The sequence below is a fragment of the Salvelinus fontinalis genome, chromosome 16 (assembly GCF_029448725.1).
Source record: "Salvelinus fontinalis isolate EN_2023a chromosome 16, ASM2944872v1, whole genome shotgun sequence".
Taxonomy (NCBI): Eukaryota; Metazoa; Chordata; class Actinopteri; order Salmoniformes; family Salmonidae; genus Salvelinus; species Salvelinus fontinalis.
Window position 1 is genome coordinate 25086277 of NC_074680.1, and position 13236 is coordinate 25099512.

The 13236-nt window shown below is 42.3% G+C and overlaps 1 pseudogene; it reads right to left on the reverse strand.

The window, feature by feature from the left end:
• Positions 1-349: 349 nt before the first annotated feature.
• LOC129812502 (fibrinogen-like protein 1-like protein) lies at positions 350-11933 on the reverse strand (annotated as a pseudogene).
• Between the last annotated feature and the right edge of the window lie 1303 nt (positions 11934-13236).

A 13236-nucleotide genomic window follows, 5' to 3' on the forward strand; every position in this document is an offset into this window, starting at 1 on the left:
ACCTTCTGAGGGTTCCCCTTGCTTCTGGGACTTGTAGTTTTGGCAGTCGGCCATTTCGTGATATGTAGTTCTGATCGGGACGGCCATTTTAGTAATCGGGCAGAGCCCGTTTATTAGTTCTGCTCTCACATATCTGCCATTTATCACTCGACCCCCTTCTTTGCCACATTGGCTTGAACAAACAACACGAACTGGCAACAGACAGACAGAAAACACAGGTATAAATACCCAGGGGATAATGGGGAAGACGGGCGACACCCGGAGGGGGGTGGAGACAAGCACAAGGACAGGTGAAACAGATCAGGGTGTGACACCTATGATATTGATCAACCTAATCTCCAGACAACACTCACAGTTCATCCTTTGTACAGTCCCCAGTGCGGACCACCATCACTGTATCCGAGGGTTTTACCATCATCCAGGCGTACTTACACAGGTGCTCCTTGTTGCAGTCCTTCTGCCAGTAGATGACGTTCCTGCGGTTTAGGTTGGCTCCAGCACAGGCATCGTACCTCCAGCACCCTCCCGCCACACCCCAAAACTTCAGTTCGGCACAGTTCTGGAAATAGTTGTCGTTGTCTCGGTCCATGGTGGTAAACCTATCAGTTGTCATGCAGGTAGTTCTCTGTGTCTTGGGTGAGAGCGTCTAAGGCAGAGCCCTGAAACAGACCAAGATGCAGCCTGAACCCAGACCGCTCTTCCTCCACCATAAAAAGGACATACTCGCCCATCGTCTCGGTCCTGAATCCAAGATGGCGTAGCAGTGTAGACGTGTTTTGTTTCATCCTCTTGTGTACGTTTGTATTTTTCGTATTTCTTATATATATTTTTTTAATTCTATCTCTTTTCGATTTTTATTTAGATTATACCTTCCGGTAACCTACCTCACCCAATGTGATACGGAATCGCTATTATTTTTTTTTACTTTGGAACACATTCAAGAACCCCCAGTAGCTAACCAGCTAATCAGCTACAAGCTATTTAGTCATTTTTAGCCGCTGCTAGCAGCTTTTACCTTCTGCACAGACACCAGCCCTGTTATTAGCCTGGATATTACTCTCCAATTTACCAGCATCGGACTGTCTCTCCACAACAACGCCGGATTCCTGCCGTAATCCCTGAGCCACTACTTCTGATCCTCACAGCTAGCTTGCAGCTAGCACCACTGCCACGAAGCTAGCACCAGTTAGCAAACACAATTCTACAATACCTCTTTCGCCATCGCCATCCGGCTTGGACTCTCTGTCGACACGACCACGTCTGGTCTGCAGACGAATACCCCATCCGCTGTAGACGAATACCCCATCCGCTCCATCTACGGCTGCCCCCTGGACACTGTGATCACTTGGCTACATAGCTGATGCCTGCCGGACTGTCCATTTAATTCACGGTACTCCATTCTGTTTATTTGTGTTTTATTTGTCGGCTCTGTGTTTTAACTCAGGCTCTGTGTGTAGTTAATCCGACCTTCTCTGCCTAGTCGTCACCATTTTTACCTGCTGTTGCTGTGTTAGCTGACTAGCTGTGTTAGCTGACTACCATACCCAACTATAACACTTTCCGTCAAGATAGAACTGCCAAAGGGGGAGGAGTTGCAATCTACTGCAGAGATAGCCTGCAAAGTTCTGTCATACTTTCCAGGTCTATGCCCAAACAGTTCGAACTTCTAATTTTAAAAATGAATCTCTCCAGAAATAAGTCTCTCACTGTTGCCACCTGCTACCGACCCCCCTCAGCTCCCAGCTGTGCCCTGGACACCATCTGTGAATTGATCGCTCCCCATCTAGCTTCAGAGTTTGTTCTGTTAGGTGACCTAAACTGGGATATGCTTAACACCCCGGCAGTCCTACAATCTAAGCTAGATGCCCTCAATCTCACACAAATCATCAAGGAACCCACCAGGTACAACCCTAAATCCGTAAACATGGGCACCCTAATAGACATTATCCTGACCAACTTGCCCTCCAAATACACCTCTGCTGTCTTCAATCAAGATCTCAGCGATCACTGCCTCATTGCCTGTATCCGCTACGGGTCCGCGGTCAAACGACCACCCCTCATCACTGTCAAATGCTCCCTAAAACACTTCTGCGAGCAGGCCTTTCTAATCGACCTGGCCCGGGTACCCTGGAAGGATATTGACCTCATCCCGTCAGTTGAGGATGCCTGGTCATTCTTTAAAAGTTACTTCCTCACCATATTAGACAAGCATGCTTCGTTCAAAAAATGCAGAACTAAGAACAGATATAGCCCTTGGTTCACTCCAGACCTGACTGCCCTCGACCAGCACAAAAACATCCTGTGGCGAACTGCAATAGCATTGAAGAGCCCCCGCGATATGCAACTGTTCAGGGAAGTCAGGAACCAATACACGCAGTCAGTCAGGAAAGCAAAGGCCAGGTTTTTCAAGCAGAAATTTGCATCCTGTAGCTCTAACTCCAAAAAGTTCTGGGATACTGTAAAGTCCATGGAGAACAAGAGCACCTCCTCCCAGCTGCCCACTGCACTGAGGCTAGGTAACACGGTCACCACCGATAAATCCTTGATAATCGAAAACTTCAACAAGCATTTCTCAACGGCTGGCCATGCCTTCCTCCTGGCGACTCCAACCTTGACCAACAGCCCCACCCCCCCTGCCGCTGCTACTCGCCCAAGCCTCCCCAGCTTCTCCTTTACCCAAATCCAGATAGCAGATGTTCTGAAAGAGCTGCAAAACCTGGACACATACAAATCAGCTGGGCTTGACAATCTGGACCCCCTATTTCTGAAACTGTCCGCCGCCATTGTCACACCCCCTATTACCAGCCTGTTCAACCTCTCCTTCGTATCATCTGAGATCCCCAAGGATTGGAAAGCTGCCGCGGTCATCCGCCTCTTCAAAGGGGAAGACACCCTGGACCCAAACTGTTACAGACCTATATCCATCCTGCCCTGCCTATCTAAGGTCTTCGAAAGCCAAGTCAACAAACAGATCACTGACCATCTCGAATCCCACCGTACCTTCTCCGCTGTGCAATCCGGTTTCCGAGCCGGTCACGGGTGCACCTCAGCCACGCTCAAGGTACTAAACGATATCATAACCGCCATCGATAAAAGACAGTACTGTGCAGCCGTCTTCATCGACCTGGCCAAGGCTTTAGACTCTGTCAATCACCATATTCTTATCGGCAGACTCAGTAGCCTCGGTTTTTCTAATGACTGCCTTGCCTGGTTCACCAACTACTTTGCAGACAGAGCTCAGTGTGTCAAATCGGAGGGCATGCTGTCCGGTCCTCTGGCAGTCTCTATGGGGGTACCTCAGGGTTCAATTCTCGGGCCGACTCTTTTCTCTGTATATATCAATGATGTTGCTCTTGCTGCGGGCGATTCCCTGATCCACCTCTACGCAGACGACACCATTCTGTATACTTCTGGCCCTTCCTTGGACACTGTGCTATCTATCCTCCAAACGAGCTTCAATGCCATACAACACTCCTTCCGTGGCCTCCAACTGCTCTTAAACGCTAGTAAAACCAAATGCATGCTTTTCAACCGGTCTCTGCCTGCACCCGCACGCCCGACTAGCATCACCACCCTGGATGGTTCCGACCTAGAATATGTGGACATCTATAAGTACCTAGGTGTCTGGCTAGACTGCAAACTATCCTTCCAGACTCATATCAAACATCTCCAATCCAAAATCAAATCTAGAGTCGGCTTTCTATTTCGCAACAAAGCCTCCTTCACTCACGCCGCCAAACTTACCCTAGTAAAACTGACTATCCTACCGATCCTCGACTTCGGCGATGTCATCTACAAAATAGCTTCCAATACTCTACTCAGCAAACTGGATGCAGTTTATCACAGTGCCATCCGTTTTGTTACTAAAGCACCTTATACGACCCACCACTGCGACCTGTATGCCCTAGTCGGCTGGCCCTCGCTACATGTTCGTCGTCAGACCCACTGGCTCCAGGTCATCTACAAGGCTATGCTAGGTAAAGTGCCGCCTTATCTCAGTTCACTGGTTACGATGGCTACACCCACCCGTAGCACGCGCTCCAGCAGGTGTATCTCACTGATCATCCCTAAAGCCAAAACCTCATTTGGACGCCTTTCCTTCCAGTTCTCTGCTGCCTACGACTGGAACGAATTGCAAAAATCTCTGAAGTTGGAGACTTTTATCTCCCTCAACAACTTTAAACATCTGCTATCCGAGCAGCTAACCGATCGCTGCAGCTGTACATAGTCCATCGGTATATAGCCCACCCAATTTACCTACCTCACCCCCATACTGCTTTAATTTATTTACTTTTCTGCTCTTTTGCACACCAGTATCTCTACTTGCACATGATCATCTGATGATTTATCACTCCAGTGTTAATCTGCTAAATTGTAATTATTCGATTTATTGCCTACCTCATGCCTTTTGCACACATTGTATATAGATTCTCTTATTTTCTACCATGTTATTGACTTGTTTATTGTTTACTCCATGTGTAACTCTGTGTTTTTGTCTGTTCACACTGCTATGCTTTATCTTGGCCAGGTCGCAGTTGCAAATGAGAACTTGTTCTCAACTAGCCTACCTGGTTAAATAAAGGTGAAATAAATACAAAAAAATCTTGGTGATGGCAATCTTTGTTCACTAGCTTGACGCATAGCTTGTAGCGTCCAGGCCCTTGGGGGAGGTGGTGGAGGCGTTCGTTCCCCAGCCAGTGGTCACCAGTCAGGAACCCTGCTTGTATTCGACACAGGTGCGATTGAAGTCCACGCTGCTGTTAACCGTGACGTGCTGTACTAAGGTCCAACTACCCTCTTGAATGGCGCAGTAGGCCAGGATGGGGTAGTCACCAGGCTGAATCAGGTACATTCCATCTCTGGCCTGAACCCCTGAACCCATCAACATCTCATAACAGTATCTGGGGTACTCTGCAGGGTGAAAAAACAACTAACTAAATTAACACCCACAGTACTTAGATCACACAAAGAGTTGATGGGTAACATGAGGTCAAGCTAGGTAAATCAAAGCAGATAATCTGGATTGCTTTTTCTAAGCATTACTTACACCTATTCAAGGTACTATGATGATGATTAAAGGGATACTTCAGGATTTTGGAAATGAAGCCCTTTATCTACTTCCCCAGACTCAGATGAACTGGTGGATTTGTATGTCTCTGCATGCTGTATGAAGGAAGTTGCTAACTAGTGTTTGCGCAATGACTGGAAGTCTTTGGCAACTGCTAGCATGCTAGTAGATACCATAGACTTCCAGACATTGTGCGAATCCTAATTAGCATTGGCACGCGAAACTACCTCTAACTTTCTTCATACAGGATGCAGACTCAGAAACATAAAAATTGTATCCACCAGTTCATCTGATTCTGAGGAAGTAGATAAGGGGCTTCATTGACAAAATCCCGAAGTATCCATTTAACCTGCCACTCCCTGTCTTTTCAGCGATGGACTAATCCATGGGATTTCAACGTGTTCATCAAACATTGATGCCCTAACATAATTTCTCAGCTGTTTAGTATGACAAAAGTGTGTCACAACGATACACTAATGCTCTTATTAGCAGATAACAAATGTGAAACGTGTATAGAAGCGATGATGCAGAAGGGTCAATAAGTAATTCGGTCTAGACTTTGGCATTTGAACTACCTCCAGAATAATGGAGACTCAAAACAAACTCGTTTGTCTATCAGCAAAGATATGAGACTTAAAATGACCCCACATAGCCCACACATACAGTAGGGCTTCTCATTCTACATCATCAGAGAAGTAAAGCCCTTCTCAATCAATACAATTTGAAGCCCAAATTAAATCCCCCTGAAATGCTACATGACAACTACAGATCAGACTATTTAAGGTATTTGGAAGTAAGTATTTTATTATTATTATTTTTTAAACACAAGTAGTGTAGGAATGTATTTGGAAAAACACAGTTCCAAAACGCTATATACACACATTTTTCATGTTGGTGTATTTTCATCAGAAATGGTTGCTTATGATTGCCTTCTTGTGTGAGTGTAAAATAGTACTGTTCAGATGCGTTATTTATTGATTTAAGATGTGTATTAAAAAGTTTTTGTTGTTGTTGCAAAATGCTGTACAGTGCCTAGTGAGTCTATTCACCCCTTGCACAGTCTTCAGATTTTGCTGCCTTAAAGATATATCTAAATAAAAGGATTAAAGGATGGAATTTTTTTCCTTATAGATCTACAAAACCTACTCCACATATTCAAAGTGAAAGAAAGTTAGAGAAAATGTTCTAAATTAATTTACAATAAAATAACAAAGATGTTTTGATTGCGTAAGTCTTCACACCTCAGAGTTAATACTTGGTGGAAGTACCTTTGGCAGCCATTACAGCTGTGAATAATTTAAATAACATTCTACACATTTTACACATAAATACTCCCATGCATTTCAACCCAGGTCTGTTCGGTATTTAAAATAATGTACTTGGAAGTAAGTATTTGAAAATATTTTCAAATATTAGGCTTTTTATAGAATCTTTTTTAAAGTACTGTCACGACTTCCGCCGAAGTCGGTCCCTCTCCTTGTTCGTGCGGCGTTCGTCGGTCAACGTCACCGGCCTTCTAGCCATCGCCGATCCACTTTTCATTTTCCATTTGTTTTGTCCTTGTCTTACACACCTGGTTTCAATCCCCCAATTACTTGTTCATTATTTAACCCTCTGTTCCCCCATGTTTGTTTGTGAGTGATTGTTTATTGTATTCCGGTCCGTTATTGTGGCCTTGGATTTATTTGACGTGTATTGTGATTATTGTTGAGTAAAATTCTGACTCATCTACACCAGCTACACACAGACGCATTACAAGTACATTCAAATACTTCCAATAGCTGTAGTTGATTTAGGCCACATTATTTGAAAATATTCAAGTACACAGATGTATTTAAACATCAAATACACATATTTGAACCCAAGTCTGCTACAGATACAGCCACACGTTTCACTGTAGAATCCATCTCTACATCTTGTTAGTAATGACATTACATGAATGTCCATACCATTAATTCCCTGGTTGAGGACCACCTTGTGCTCTTCAGAGGTCAGGAGACGTGTGCTTTCAGCTACCAGGGATTCAGTGTGTACTCCCATCAGACTGATCACCAGTGCTGCTGCTACTGCCACTGTCCATGTCCCAAAACTCTTCTAACTGGATGTTCCTTCATGGTGCACAGACATGTGGATTCACCGAGTGGCAATGCATCATTTCTCAAACAATTTTACTACACTCATTCAAGAGATAATTATCAATTTTCATACATGGACAAAAATATGTAATTCTACTCCTGTCACAGTTCATAGCACAACAGTCCACTGCATACAATTACTAGAAATCCTACTTTAGTAACAATGAAACGTACTGAACTGTAACGGATGCACACCCTTACCTTCACTGTTACTGCACCACTGCCTGTGTGTGCTGAGCTCTGAGACTATCAGCTGTCAAACATACAGTACACTGTACTTTGATAGTACTAAACAGAGAGAGAAAAGTAGAGAGAGAGAGCAAATAAGGCTAATCAGGCTGCCAACCATAGACCCAGAGTCCACGGAGATGGAGTCCTTTCCACACAGCCTCTACAGGCCAGTCACGACTGGACTTCAGCCTAAGCTTCCTTCATGTCACAATAGGAAACACCAAGGGTTAAAGCCAGCCTTCACTTATCTGTGTCAAGTGGGATGGTTACCTCATATCTCACCTTCCAAACACTTCCTCCACTCTTGGGAAGTAGAGATTGCAACCTTTGTCTTGGTGTTGCAACGTCAGTTTGTTTTAGTTGATCAACTGGAACAACAAACAAAACATCTTTTAAAATTGACTGTTAATCACACGCATACCATAAATTTGTTTCCCCATCCCCACACCTCCTGTTTCCACTTGTTATGCAAAGAGGTATTTTAGAGCAATTTGTAATTTTTTAAAAAGAATTACGAAGATAGATGATCTTCAACTATAAAGTCCTAAACAAAGCACCATAATGATACGTCCTGAACAAAGCACCATAATGATAAGGCCTAAACAAAGCACCATAATGATAATGCCTAAACAAAGCACCATAATGATAAGGCCTAAACAAAGCACCATAATGATAAGGCCTGAACAAAGCACCATAATGATAAGGCCTGAACAAAGCACCATAATGATAAGGCCTAAACAAAGCACCATAATGATACGTCCTAAACAAAGCACCATAATGATAAGGCCTGAACAAAGCACCATAATGATAAGGCCTGAACAAAGCACCATAATGATAAGGCCTGAACAAAGCACCATAATGATAAGGCCTAAACAACTTATCTTCATGATGATTAAATATACAGTGAATTGTGTGGTGGTTCATTTTTGTATTATCAAATGAGGAGAGACAAACGTATCACACAAGTCAGAGTTATACTTAAACGGAATCTTTATTAGTGAGAGCTTTGAAATAGCGATGGCTGGTCGACGAATCACCATCTCTGATGATTCCTTGAGAGCCCCGAGACAAAAGTACAAAGGTCTTTTATAGCCAAGATACACCCCTTTCAACCATGGGTCACAAGGTTAAGATTTGTATGAAAGATACCTATAATACATAGCAGACAGTATCTGTTGTGTCAACAGTTTTCATTGTACAGACCAGTGTCTCGCCCTCCGACTCCAAACTGGAACCATCTCTCCCTGGTACAGTATAGAACAGAAACATTAATCAATCAATTTTATTTTATATAGCCCTTCGTACATCAGCTAATATCTCGAAGTGCTGTACAGAAACCCAGCCTAAAACCCCAAACAGCTAGTAATGCAGGTGTAGAAGCACGGTGGCTAGGAAAAACTCCCTAGAAAGGCCAAAACCTAGGAAGAAACCTAGAGAGGAACCAGGCTATGAGGGGTGGCCAGTCCTCATAATCCATGCTCTGGAATGCTCTTTAGGTTTTATCACCCAAAAGACATCGTAAATCTCCTCTCAGTGTTATCTCCCAGAGGCCCATCCTCAGTAGAACACACATACAATAGTTAAGAATACTCTATTCTGTTGAATGAAACAACCATTGATGCAATAAAAGTATTATAACATAATCTTGCAATTTTGCTCTCACATTCCCCCATTTCGAGAGTCCTCTCAACTTAAAAGAAAATTACAAGATTTAAGAACATTCATTCACATGTCAAAAATGCATATATTCTACATAAACCAAGAAGCATAAAAGCTATAACTCATTGCATGGGTTCCTGCACGTGACCGGCTGCTATAGCACTGGCTCAGCCTCCTTCCAAGAAACTCAGCACTGTCTCCTATTTCAACCACCAACACATTTTCTAAGCATTCTAGCAATTTGTCTGGGAAGGTTATGATACAGTCACCTCCACGAACCCATGAAGAAAAACAAAAAATGCATACAGTTTATGAGATTCAAAGCTATATCTTCATAGACAGTGAAAAGCACATATTTAATGCATAATGCAGTGCATGCAACAATGGAGTTTAATAAAATAAGCTTTAGTTATCTATCACACTCCAATGGATCAGCATGGTATGGTGGAAATTATTATTTCCATCCCAGAAACTAAAATTAGCATATCTTGTTGGACCCAGAAAATAAAATTTGCATATCTTGTTGGACAAATCCAGGTAGTGACTTCTAGTTAAAGTAAAATGTATTCCATTGGTGCCTAATGAACATGACCCAAGACAAGCATCATGATACCACTATTTATAAGGCAATGCCTATTGATCAAATAGATTAGATCAGTTTCACCCTCTCCATTCACCAGGGCATGCTGAGAATAGTGTCAACATCTTTAGTTCATAACAACAATCAAAACAATCAATCCCTAATACATTCATGGCTTCACTCATATACAGTGGGGCAAAAAAAGTATTTAGTCAGCCACCAATTGTGCAAGTTCTCCCACGTAAAAAGATGAGAGAGGCCTGTAATTTTCATCATAGGTACACTTCAACTATGACAGACAAAATGAGAAAAAAAATCCAGAAAATCACATTGTAGGATTTTTAATGAATTTATTTGCAAATTATGGTGGAAAATAAGTATTTGGTCAATAACAAAAGTTTATCTCAATACTTTGTTATATACCTTTTGTTGGCAATGACAGAGGTCAAACGTTTTCTGTAAGTCTTCACAAGGTTTTCACACACTGTTGCTGGTATTTTGGCCCATTCCTCCATGCAGATCTCCTCTAGAGCAGTGATGTTTTGGGGCTGTTGCTGGGCAACACGGACTTTCAACTCCCTCCAAAGATTTTCTATGGGGTTGAGATCTGGAGACTGGCTAGGCCACTCCAGGACCTTGAAATGCTTCTTACGAAGCCACTCCTTCGTTGCCCGGGCGGTGTGTTTGGGATCATTGTCATGCTGAAAGACCCAGCCACATTTCATCTTCAATGCCCTTGCTGATGGAAGGAGGTTTTCACTCAAAATCTCACAATACATGGCCCCATTCATTCTGTCCTTTACACGGATCAGTCGTCCTGGTCCCTTTGCAGAAAAACAGCCCGAAAGCATGATGTTTCCACCCCCATGCTTCACAGTAGGTACAGTGTTCTTTGGATGCAACTCAGCATTCTTTGTCCTCCAAACACGACGAGTTGAGCTTTTACCAAAAAGTTATATTTTGGTTTCATCTGACCATATGACATTCTCCCAATCTTCTTCTGGATCATCCAAATGCTCTCTAGCAAACTTCAGACGGGCCTGGACACGTCTGGCACTGCAGGATTTGAGTCCCTGGCGGCGTAGTGTGTTACTGATGGTAGGCTTTGTTACTTTGGTCCCAGCTCTCTGCAGGTTATTCACTAGGTCCCCCCGTGTGGTTCTGGGATTTTTGCTCACCGTTCTTGTGATCATTTTGACCCCACGGGGTGAGATCTTGCGTGGAGCCCCAGATCGAGGGAGATTATCAGTGGTCTTGTATGTCTTCCATTTCCTAATAATTGTTCCCACAGTTGTTTTCTTCAAACCAAGCTGCTTATCTATTGCAGATTCAGTCTTCCCAGCCTGGTGCAGGTCTACAATTTTGTTTCTGGTGTCCTTTGACAGCTCTTTGGTCTTGGCCATAGTGGAGTTTGGAGTGTGACTGTTTGAGGTAGTGGACAGGTGTCTTTTATACTGATAACAAGTTCAAACAGGTGCCATTAATACAGGTAACGAGTGGAGGACACAGGAGCCTCTTAAAGAAGAAGTTACAGGTCTGTGAGAGCCAGAAATCTTGCTTGTGTGTAGGTGACCAAATACTTATTTTCCACCATAATTTGCAAATAAATTCATTAAAAATCCTACAATGTGATTTACTGGATTTTTTTTTCTCATTTTGTCTGTCATTGTTGAAGTGTACATATGATGAAAATTACAGGCCTCTCTCATCTTTTTAAGTGGGAGAACTTGCACAATTGGTGGCTGACTAAATACTTTTTGCCCCACTGTAGATATTAACATACTAAACTCAAATCAATCCTTCAGTTTTAAAAATCATTCAGTTTCCAAATCATAATTAAAAACCCAATTAGTTATCCAACCAAAATGTTGAATGACATTGCTCAGTGATTCAAATTGGTCCTATCACTCAAAGTAAAAAAAATCAATTTAACACACATCAACATTGGCAGAATGTACATTGATATTAACATCCAGTATAATCCCATAATTCTACTATTAACTTTTTGTATCACGATTATAATACAGATCAGTATCTCAATGCATTCTTAATCTAAATTACTATAATTTTATGTAGCGTAGACCTCTACAATCAACCTGATACCCCAAAAGTCTAAAACAATTTTGGGCACAGTTGACAAACCCCCTCCTTCAGGCACCGATTCTTCTGGCGTCCTTTTCGTCTTCTTCAGATAGCTTTACAGTTCAAAGTGGATGGCCATGATAATGTCCCAATTTCAATGTCTCACCTGAGCCGCCATCACCTTTACCACCCATTATGTCTCTTCCATTCGTCAACCAGTATACCAGCAACATAAGAGAAGTTTAGAACACATCTCTCCCCATGCTCACTCCACGTGGACTCCTCTCACACTCCTGAGATAAGACATGAGAGAAAAGCAGTTGATAGCTTAGATTGGATGCTGTACACCGGTTGCTGGCTCGGACTCATTTCTCTCGGTAGAAGTGGTGCGGACAGGGCCGTATTGAACGCCTTTGTCACTCTTCTTCAGCCAGTTAGAGGGTTGTTTGAGGTACACACACTGTTCGGTCCAATTATCTCTTCCATGCATTAAGATACAGTCTGATGTCACTTTTCATGATAACCTCGAGAGGACAGATCAGAACAACAGTTTAGTTCTGTTCATTAACTATATGATAAATTATTACTTTTACCAAATATTCTTAATACAAATGTCTAAACATATGTCAAAGCTAATAACAACACATTCTATTGAAACTATTATTTCAAATTGCCTTATACTCCCCATCACACTGTCAACTTCATCACAGAGCCACAGGATCAGGAAGTTAGACCTATAACCCATCGGGAATAGAACAAACAACACAACAATACACTCCTTCACATATCACTCCATACACTCCACATATCACTCAAGGTGTGTAAACTTCAATCCAAAACATCAGAGGACTGTACCCTCCCCATTTTTAACACATTACTCTCCCTGAGAGTAATGTGTAAAAACAAAAACACTACTACTTGTCAAAAAAATAACACAACATTTAAAATAACAAAATCAAATTAAAATCACTACTCTTAATAACTCCATAAAGAAAAATTATTGTACCCATATGGTCATAGGAAAATAGACTTACGGCAGCCTTCCCTTAGTCAAAGGCAACGCCCTCTCCTTCTTCCAAATCACAAATATCATAATTATCAATATTACAAATGACCTTGAAATCAGTATTACAAATGACCGTAAATACATTATCCAAATGGCTTTCCAACAGTTTTCATTGTATAGACCAGTGTCTCGCCCTCCGACTCCAAACTGGAACCATCTCTCCCTGGTACAGTATAGAACAGAAACATTAACTCATGCTCTGGAATGCTCTTTAGGTTTTATCACCCAAAAGACATCGTAGATCTCCTGTCAGTGTTATCTCCCAGAAGCCCATCCTCAGTAGAACACACATACAATAGTTAAGAATACTCTATTATGTTGAATAAAACAACCATTGATGCAATAAAAGTATTATAACGTAATCTTGCAATTTTGCTCTCACAATTGAAACACATTTCTTCATTATTTTGGAGGA